This window comes from Tetranychus urticae, unplaced genomic scaffold (genome assembly GCF_039701765.1).
Source record: "Tetranychus urticae isolate SD_2017Ah unplaced genomic scaffold, NJAU_TeUrti_SD_1.0 Scaffold_4, whole genome shotgun sequence".
Lineage (NCBI taxonomy): Eukaryota > Metazoa > Arthropoda > Arachnida > Trombidiformes > Tetranychidae > Tetranychus > Tetranychus urticae.
This window is the reverse complement of record NW_028315836.1, coordinates 742501-750000: the sequence shown is the minus strand read 5'-3', so window position 1 is coordinate 750000 and position 7500 is coordinate 742501. Positions and strand designations below refer to the sequence as shown.

At 41.0% G+C, this 7500-nt stretch overlaps 3 non-coding genes across 3 annotated transcripts in view; all 3 read right to left on the bottom strand.

Annotated features, from left to right (window-relative positions):
• Positions 1 to 171, bottom strand: part of LOC112539744 (large subunit ribosomal RNA) — a 4168-nt gene extending 3997 nt beyond the window's left edge. Inside the window, exon 1 of the ribosomal RNA XR_003083732.2 lies at positions 1 to 171. This exon is cut by the window's left edge and continues 3997 nt beyond it. This is a non-coding gene — a ribosomal RNA (large subunit ribosomal RNA).
• A 476-nt stretch (positions 172 to 647) lies between these two features.
• Positions 648 to 802, bottom strand: LOC112539714 (5.8S ribosomal RNA). Its single transcript, XR_016200491.1, has one exon. It is a non-coding gene; the product is annotated as a 5.8S ribosomal RNA (ribosomal RNA).
• Positions 803 to 1289: 487 nt separating this feature from the next.
• On the bottom strand, positions 1290 to 3461 carry LOC149093029 (small subunit ribosomal RNA). The gene has a single exon (XR_016200409.1). It is a non-coding gene; the product is annotated as a small subunit ribosomal RNA (ribosomal RNA).
• Between the last annotated feature and the right edge of the window lie 4039 nt (positions 3462 to 7500).

The window sequence follows — 7500 nt, the reverse complement described above, 5'->3', positions numbered from 1 at the left end:
ATCGTGACTCTAACCATTACGCAGCACCGCTTTCCACCTTTCAATGGAAAACCTTTGCGCCGGACTCATCCCTTTTCACTCGCCGTTACTCAGGGAATCTCATTTGATTTCTTTTCCTCCGCTGAATTATATGCTTAAATTCGGCGGGTAACCTCACCTGATCTGAGATCAAAAATATTGATTAAGTTGATTAATGTTTATTTGTGTTGTTTGCAAGCAAGCAACGTAAATCTACTTTAATGTTTGCACAAATTTTGCCTTTGCATTACTTCTTAGGTCTGCTTTAACAGCATGAAATAGCTACTATTTGTACGATTTATACAAGTGCAAGAAGATTCATCAGTTAACAGGTTAGTTGATCACCATAGTTATCTGCAATACGACTTTAGCGTCGTCAGATAGGCGACTAACCTTAGAATCTCATGCTAGTATCTATTCATATATACTGCTTGCAGAGATGAAATATGCATTGTACACAAAATTTATCATGTGAAACAAGTAGATTTGAGATTCTCCTTACTAAATTGCAACGAATTGCAATTAAGAAAAGGAATAAAACATCAAGATTCATGCATATAAATATACAATCCTCTCAAAACAATGCATATATGGTAGTATGCAAGTGTTTTGTTGATTATTTTACATCTCAACTCTCAGACAGATGTGACCTCGGAAAAGACCCGAAAGCCGCAATGTGCGTTGGAAGCTCAAGTGCTCGGCGTGTCCTGCAATTCGCACCGATTATCGTAGCTAGCTACGTTCTTCATCGATTGGTAATTCGAGTGATCCACCGCTTGAAGATGTATCTTTGCCACCGTGGGACTTTTAATAAGTATCCTAAATCTGCATTGAGAGGGTTTGAAAACAATTGTATGCAGTTTATAAAAACCATAGTTGTCTTTACTTAGTTAGGCGAAGAAGTGTAAAACTTCCTTCTTTAAACCTTGCCGTCAGCATAAGCTGAAGACTTGATCAGGTACCAAGTATGTAGCAAGACAGGCTTTTCATTATAAACTACAATTGTTTTGCAAAAGAAATTATGGCTATCGTTAGATAACCCTCACTCTTTGTTGCATTGGATAATGAAAGATGGATGTATGAATGAACGAATGTAATGCAAATTAGAATCATGTTGCAATGGCTAAATGTTTGCAATAAACATTCACAATTGCGACTCTAATGCAAATACAATTCAATTGCATTCACCATATTAGCATCTACAATATCACTATGCAGAGTGTTTGATTGTTTGAAGGTTGTATTTCTCTTATAATAAGAGGGTAATACGTTAATGATCCTTCCGCAGGTTCACCTACGGAAACCTTGTTACGACTTTTACTTCCTCTAAATGATCAAGTTTGAACATCTTTCCAGCACAATCCGACCACTAGTTTCCCAATGGTCTGGATTGACCAGTCCGAAGTCCTCACTAAATCATTCAATCGGTAGTAGCGACGGGCGGTGTGTACAAAGGGCAGGGACGTAATCAACGCAAGCTAATGACTCACGCTTACTGGGAATTCCTCGTTCATGGGCAATAATTACAATGCCCAATCCCCATCACGAAATGGGTTCAAGCGGTTACCCACTCCTTTCGGAGCAGGAAACAGTATGCACGATGACCACTTCAGTGTAGCACGCGTGCGGCCCCGGACATCTAAGGGCATCACAGACCTGTTATTGCTCTGTTTCGTGCGGCTGCGAGCGCCGCTTGTCCCTCTAAGAAGTCCTTACAGTGCTACAGCATCCTTACCCTAGCCAATTCTGTAGGCTAATAGCAGCAGAGCCCTCAACAGCCGAAACCATCAAGAGATACTACCACCCACAGGTTGACTAAGGGGGAGTACTGCAGTGTAAACTGCAAGTCTATTTAGTAGGCTAGAGTCTCGTTCGTTATCGGAATTAACCAGACAAATCACTCCACCAACTAAGAACGGCCATGCACCACCACCCACTGAATCAAGAAAGAGCTCTCAATCTGTCAATCCTCTCAGTGTCCGGGCCGGGTGAGTTTTCCCGTGTTGAGTCAAATTAAGCCGCAAGCTCCACTCCTGGTGGTGCCCTTCCGTCAATTCCTTTAAGTTTCAGCTTTGCAACCATACTTCCCCCGGAACCCAAAAACTTTGGTTTCCCGGAAGCTTCCATTCGAGTCATGAAATTAGTTACTCAGAATGATCGCTGGTTGGCATCGTTTATGGTTAGAACTAGGGCGGTATCTGATCGCCTTCGAACCTCTAACTTTCGTTCTTGATTAATGAAAACATTCTTGGCAAATGCTTTCGCTGTAGTTTGTCTTGCGACGGTCCAAGAATTTCACCTCTAGCGCCGCAATACAAATGCCCCCGTCTGTCCCTCTTAATCATTACCTTGGATTCTTAAGACCAACAAAATAGAACCAAGGTCCTATTCCATTATTCCATGCAAGATCATTCAAGTTAAGGTAGTGGTACGCATCATATAGATGGTTGACCATACCGTTTTTAGGCACCTCTTTCGAGGTTTTGGACGCCTGCTTTGAGCACTCTGATTTTTTCAAGGTAAAAGTCTCGATCGCTTGAATCAACACTCGGTAAAGAGCATTGATAGCAAATATCGAGCAATTTTCTGTCTAAACACTATGAATGTAACCACCAGGAAAGAGGAATGAAGGTTCAAGCAAGCATCCGTAGACACAAGCAAGAAACCTAACATCACCATCTAACCCTTTAATCAGTGGACCCCATAGGTTCGACTGAAATCCAACTACGAGCTTTTTAACCGCAGCAACTTTAATATACGCTATTGGAGCTGGAATTACCGCGGCTGCTGGCACCAGACTTGCCCTCCAATAGATCCTCGTTAAAGGATTTAAATTGTACTCATTCCAATTACGGGGCCTCAATAGAGTCCCGTATTGTTATTTTTCGTCACTACATCCCCGTACTGGGATTGTGTAATTTGCGCGCCTGCTGCCTTCCTTAGATGTGGTAGCCGTTTCTCAGGCTCCCTCTCCGGAATCGAACCCTAATTCCCCGTTACCCGTTACAACCATGGTAGGCGCATAACCTACCATCGACAGTTGATAAGGCAGTTGCTTGAGGGATACATCGTCGGCTCAGAGGCCATACGATTTGCTCAGTTATTCAGAGTCATCACAAGAAATGCAACCGAAGTTGCTAAGATCCCCACTGCTAGTCCTTAGACAGCGACCGAAATCACTGAACAGGGTTCTAGGTGAATAAGAATCATTGGTCTTGTACTAATAAATGCGATCCTTCCGTCAGCAAGCTGAGGTTGGAACACTTGTTCATGTATTAGCTCTAGAATTACCACAGTTATCCATGTAAAAAAGAATATCCGAGGAACCGTAACTGATTTAATGAGCCCTAACATAAGTCGTCCCGCCACCACCCCACTGCTTCAACTCGTTAGAGTTATATTTGCAGTGGCGACTTTTTCTGCTAAGCTAATAACACATCGTTGTGTGTCTCTATGTCTAAAAATGCTAGGATGTTATGGCTCTCGTTAGTAATAAAACAACTAGAATGGGCGTTAAAAGTTTTATCTCTTTTCGGTTTCGGAGCGCACATAAGTTTCTAAGTTACCTGCTTTTGCTCAGTCGTGTACAAGTACATGGGTTTGTTTCCAAAATGGGCATCACCACTCGACTGCTGGCTCAGTTGTTCCCTCAGGCCTCCTGACTTAACAGAAAACAGCCTTTGCATACTAACTCCAGTTCAAAACTCCGGATTCCTCTCGTAAACGAGGTTCTTTCATTATCTTGAACTGCTTTTCAAGCTACGTTTCCTTAGGCCTTCTGATTTAACAAAATGTAGCCCAAGCATACTCTCACTTTACTAAATCGTCCAGTCAGACAAGTCTGACCAGGAAACCAGAGTACTTATGTGGATATCCTTTACCTAGAGAGAAGATTAAATTAAATTATGGAAAATGAGGTTAGTGTTCGAGATCAAGTGAGTGTAAAAGTTCACCGGACCTCTAAGTGTATATGTTAAAAGTTAATGCTGTAAGAAAAACTGTGATTAATAATAATAATAATAACAATAATAATAATAATAATAATAATACCCACGTAGAAAGTAGAAACAATCAGCTTGGAGTTTAAATTGATCTTCTTAGAAGTTTGTGTAATCAATGGATTCGATTTCACGCTGAATGGCGGCGATTCTCGAAGGACATTGTGATCGCTTGATTTGTGGTCATGTGACGCTTTCTTGGAAAGTTTGCAGTTAATGCAAGTTGGCTTTTCAGATAGTTTTTGGCAATCTTGAATCTTGTGATCTTCACCACAATGGCTACACTTATCTGTTCTCTGACACTTGCTCGAACCATGACCGAAACCTTGACACTTAAAGCATCTTCTGAGTCGGAAGAAATCATCAACTTTACAACGTTGGTAGTCGATGTAAAGAGCCTGTTTCTTCAATAAATGACTTCTAATTTTTGGACTTGTGTCTATTACCCAATCAACTGTACTTCTTTGTTTGTCTCCTGTTCTAAAGGCAAGTTTCAGCCCACTGTTGACTTCATTTTCAGTAAAACCATCAAAGTTTTGTTGCTTAATAGCTGACTCAAGAACCTCAGTTGGTATATCCTTAGGGATGTTTCGAATAATCATCTTAGGGTCTTTAAGAATGAAAGGCTCGACGATGAATTGGCTGGTTGCACCTGAACGAGAAGTTAGAAAAGCTGAGGTAGATGGATCAGCTGTTTTTACAATTAATTGCGGTTTGCTGAATACCATTCTAATGCTGTCTATTTTCAACTTGTTTTTTATGGGGTCAACGGATTTCAAAAAACTCGATCTGAGAGCTTTTACATCAGTGCAAGTACCTTTATCCTTAACTGTGAATGTATTCAGCTTGACATTTTTACCTATATTTACTTGTTTCTTAATTACTGACGCGAAACTTCTTGGCTGCTGAGCAGGCTCTTTAGCCGCCATTGGATGTTGCTGTTGCATTGATACCTGCTGCTTGTTCATGTTTTCATTCAACTTTTCGGTGTTCTCACTCAACTCAGTTATTGCGTGCTCAATGTCAACTAATGAATTCACCTTTCTATTCATCGATTCTACATCTGCATAAGCATGTGCTGTCAGGTCTGCTAACGTTGCAACATTGTCTGATACAGTGTGCAGTTTTTCAATCTTAGAATGAATTTTTTCGATCTCTCGATGTGCTCTGCGGTAACCATCATATTCACCTTGGACTTTAGACAGTTTATTTCGTAAATGATTGGCTATCGCGGCAACTGAATCGAACATATTAAGGATATAATCTGTGTTCTTCTTACTTATTTTATTGGTATCTGTACAACAGAAGGTTGTGAGTTCTGACTTCAGCACTTTAATTTTATCTATTTCTTTTCTGTCTGCAATCGCACTCTCCAGGCTATCAACAGCGGACTCCACATCTTCATATTCTGACATATTTCTATTTTGTAAGTTGGAGTAATGTTATAATAATAATAATAGTAATAATAAATCTGTAAAGCAAAATGTTAATTAGCGTATAATAATAAATGAAATGATTAATTAATGTTAAAAGAGGTCGCCAGGACACGGCCGGGAACTAGCGAATTCACAAAAAACTCAACGTATGCGAAAAAGTGGATTTGGAAACTTGGTAATTCGATAATAACTTGATAATAATTGAGAATTGGAATTTGGATTTGAAATTATGCAATAGGTTGAAAGTTTTTGAGAGAAAAATTACAAGTCCACTTTTGAGGAAATTGGGGGAACTCTAATGCGCATACGCTGAGGAACGCGACATGTCTAGGGGTTAGATGGTAATAAACTTGCCGGAACTATTCATGTTCTTGACATACTGATCTTGGAAAACTGGTTTCAACTCCCTCCCCCCATGCTGTCACCGCAATACACAGCTGTTTGGGCCCTGAGCATCACTGAATTCGTCATCGTTATATGCAGAACGAAGTCCAAACATAACTCAGAATTCTCAACTCTACAATCTATTTGGGCTTTCACTTTGAACCGCTGGTGTACCCATCAAGACTTCACACCTCCGAGAAGGGTCCATCTTGATGAATCCACCAAGGGAACTCAGCTAAGCCCTACACTACCTATCTTGCAACTAGCGTCGTTGAATTCGTCCTCGTTATATTCAGACCGAGGTCCAAACATGACTCAGAATTCTCAACCAGCTGACAAGATCTAAGAGCTTTTCCTGACAATCACCGAACATTGCACCAAGTTGGTGCCGCTCCGAAGAGAAACGACCCGGTGCAAGTCAGCTCATGACAAGAGCTACTCTTAGTACTATCTGTATCATATCTTGCAACTTAGCATCACTGAATTCGTCATCATTACGTCCAGACAGAACCGAACATAACTCAAAATTCTCAACTAAGTCCACAAGACATGAGAACTAATACTATCCCTTACGAGCCCTAACATCCGGGTATTGCAACGACAAGATAAGGTGCTTCACTTCGGGTTCAAATAACCCTTAGATCAGCCTAACAGAAACCACCGGTAAGCGCAATCTTTAGCCTAGATATTCAGTTGGACGATTCGGGACGTTATCCCTTATGGTTCGACGGATCGAGGAAAGTCAACCCGGTCAAAGACTGGAAGAACCACAAGGTATTAGCAATCAGAAAATAGCACTAAGCTGTCTCTTCATGCACCCCTCCGTGTTTTTAAGCACGCTTATCCTCCCTTTCGGACTTATACTGGAATTAAACAGAACTATTACCCTCTGGTTGAGTCAATGGGCGAACCAAAACACCAATATGTTGAGGGGCTGTAGTCAGCCGTTCACGTAACCAGTGACACTCTCCGTTAGCCAACGAATGGTACGTATGAGCTGCCGTTCTCTAGTTTCTAGCCACACCTCGTAGAGGCGATTGCGTTCACCCCTAGACACGCCGGAACCTTAGCCACTGATTTAATGAGCCATTCGCGGTTTCACTTTATAAACAGTATGTACTTAGACATGCATGGCTTAATCTTTGAGACAAGCATATGACTACTGGCAGGATCAACCAGGTAACTTGATGTTTTAGCAAAGTAAAATGCTAAACAAGTTGTTTTTGCAGCTATAAATACGATATCCTCAGCTAACAACCAGCAAGTGGATGCTAACTTTAACGAGGTATCGAGATTTATGTCGTGCATTAAGATAATTCTGCAGAAAGCTCTTTAGAATCCATCTTCTTCCACTAAAATGTGCAACCACATCTAGCAGGAGTAACCATTGCTGGGTACGTTTGCAAGTCAACTAAACAGCATAGTATTATAACCGCTTGATACCAATTTCTTGGATCAATCTGCGGTCTGCTTTGCACAAGCAGAGCTCAATACTAATACTGCTCACTCTGTTGAGTGACTAGTTTGAACATATATGCAAGATATGAAGTCTGATAGCATTAAAGCCCAACTCTCATAGATATTGTCAGTCGTACCAAGGAAGACCTTAGGTCTTGCAGGTACTCTACCTTTGTATAATAGTGTGTGGTGATAAGATGATTGAC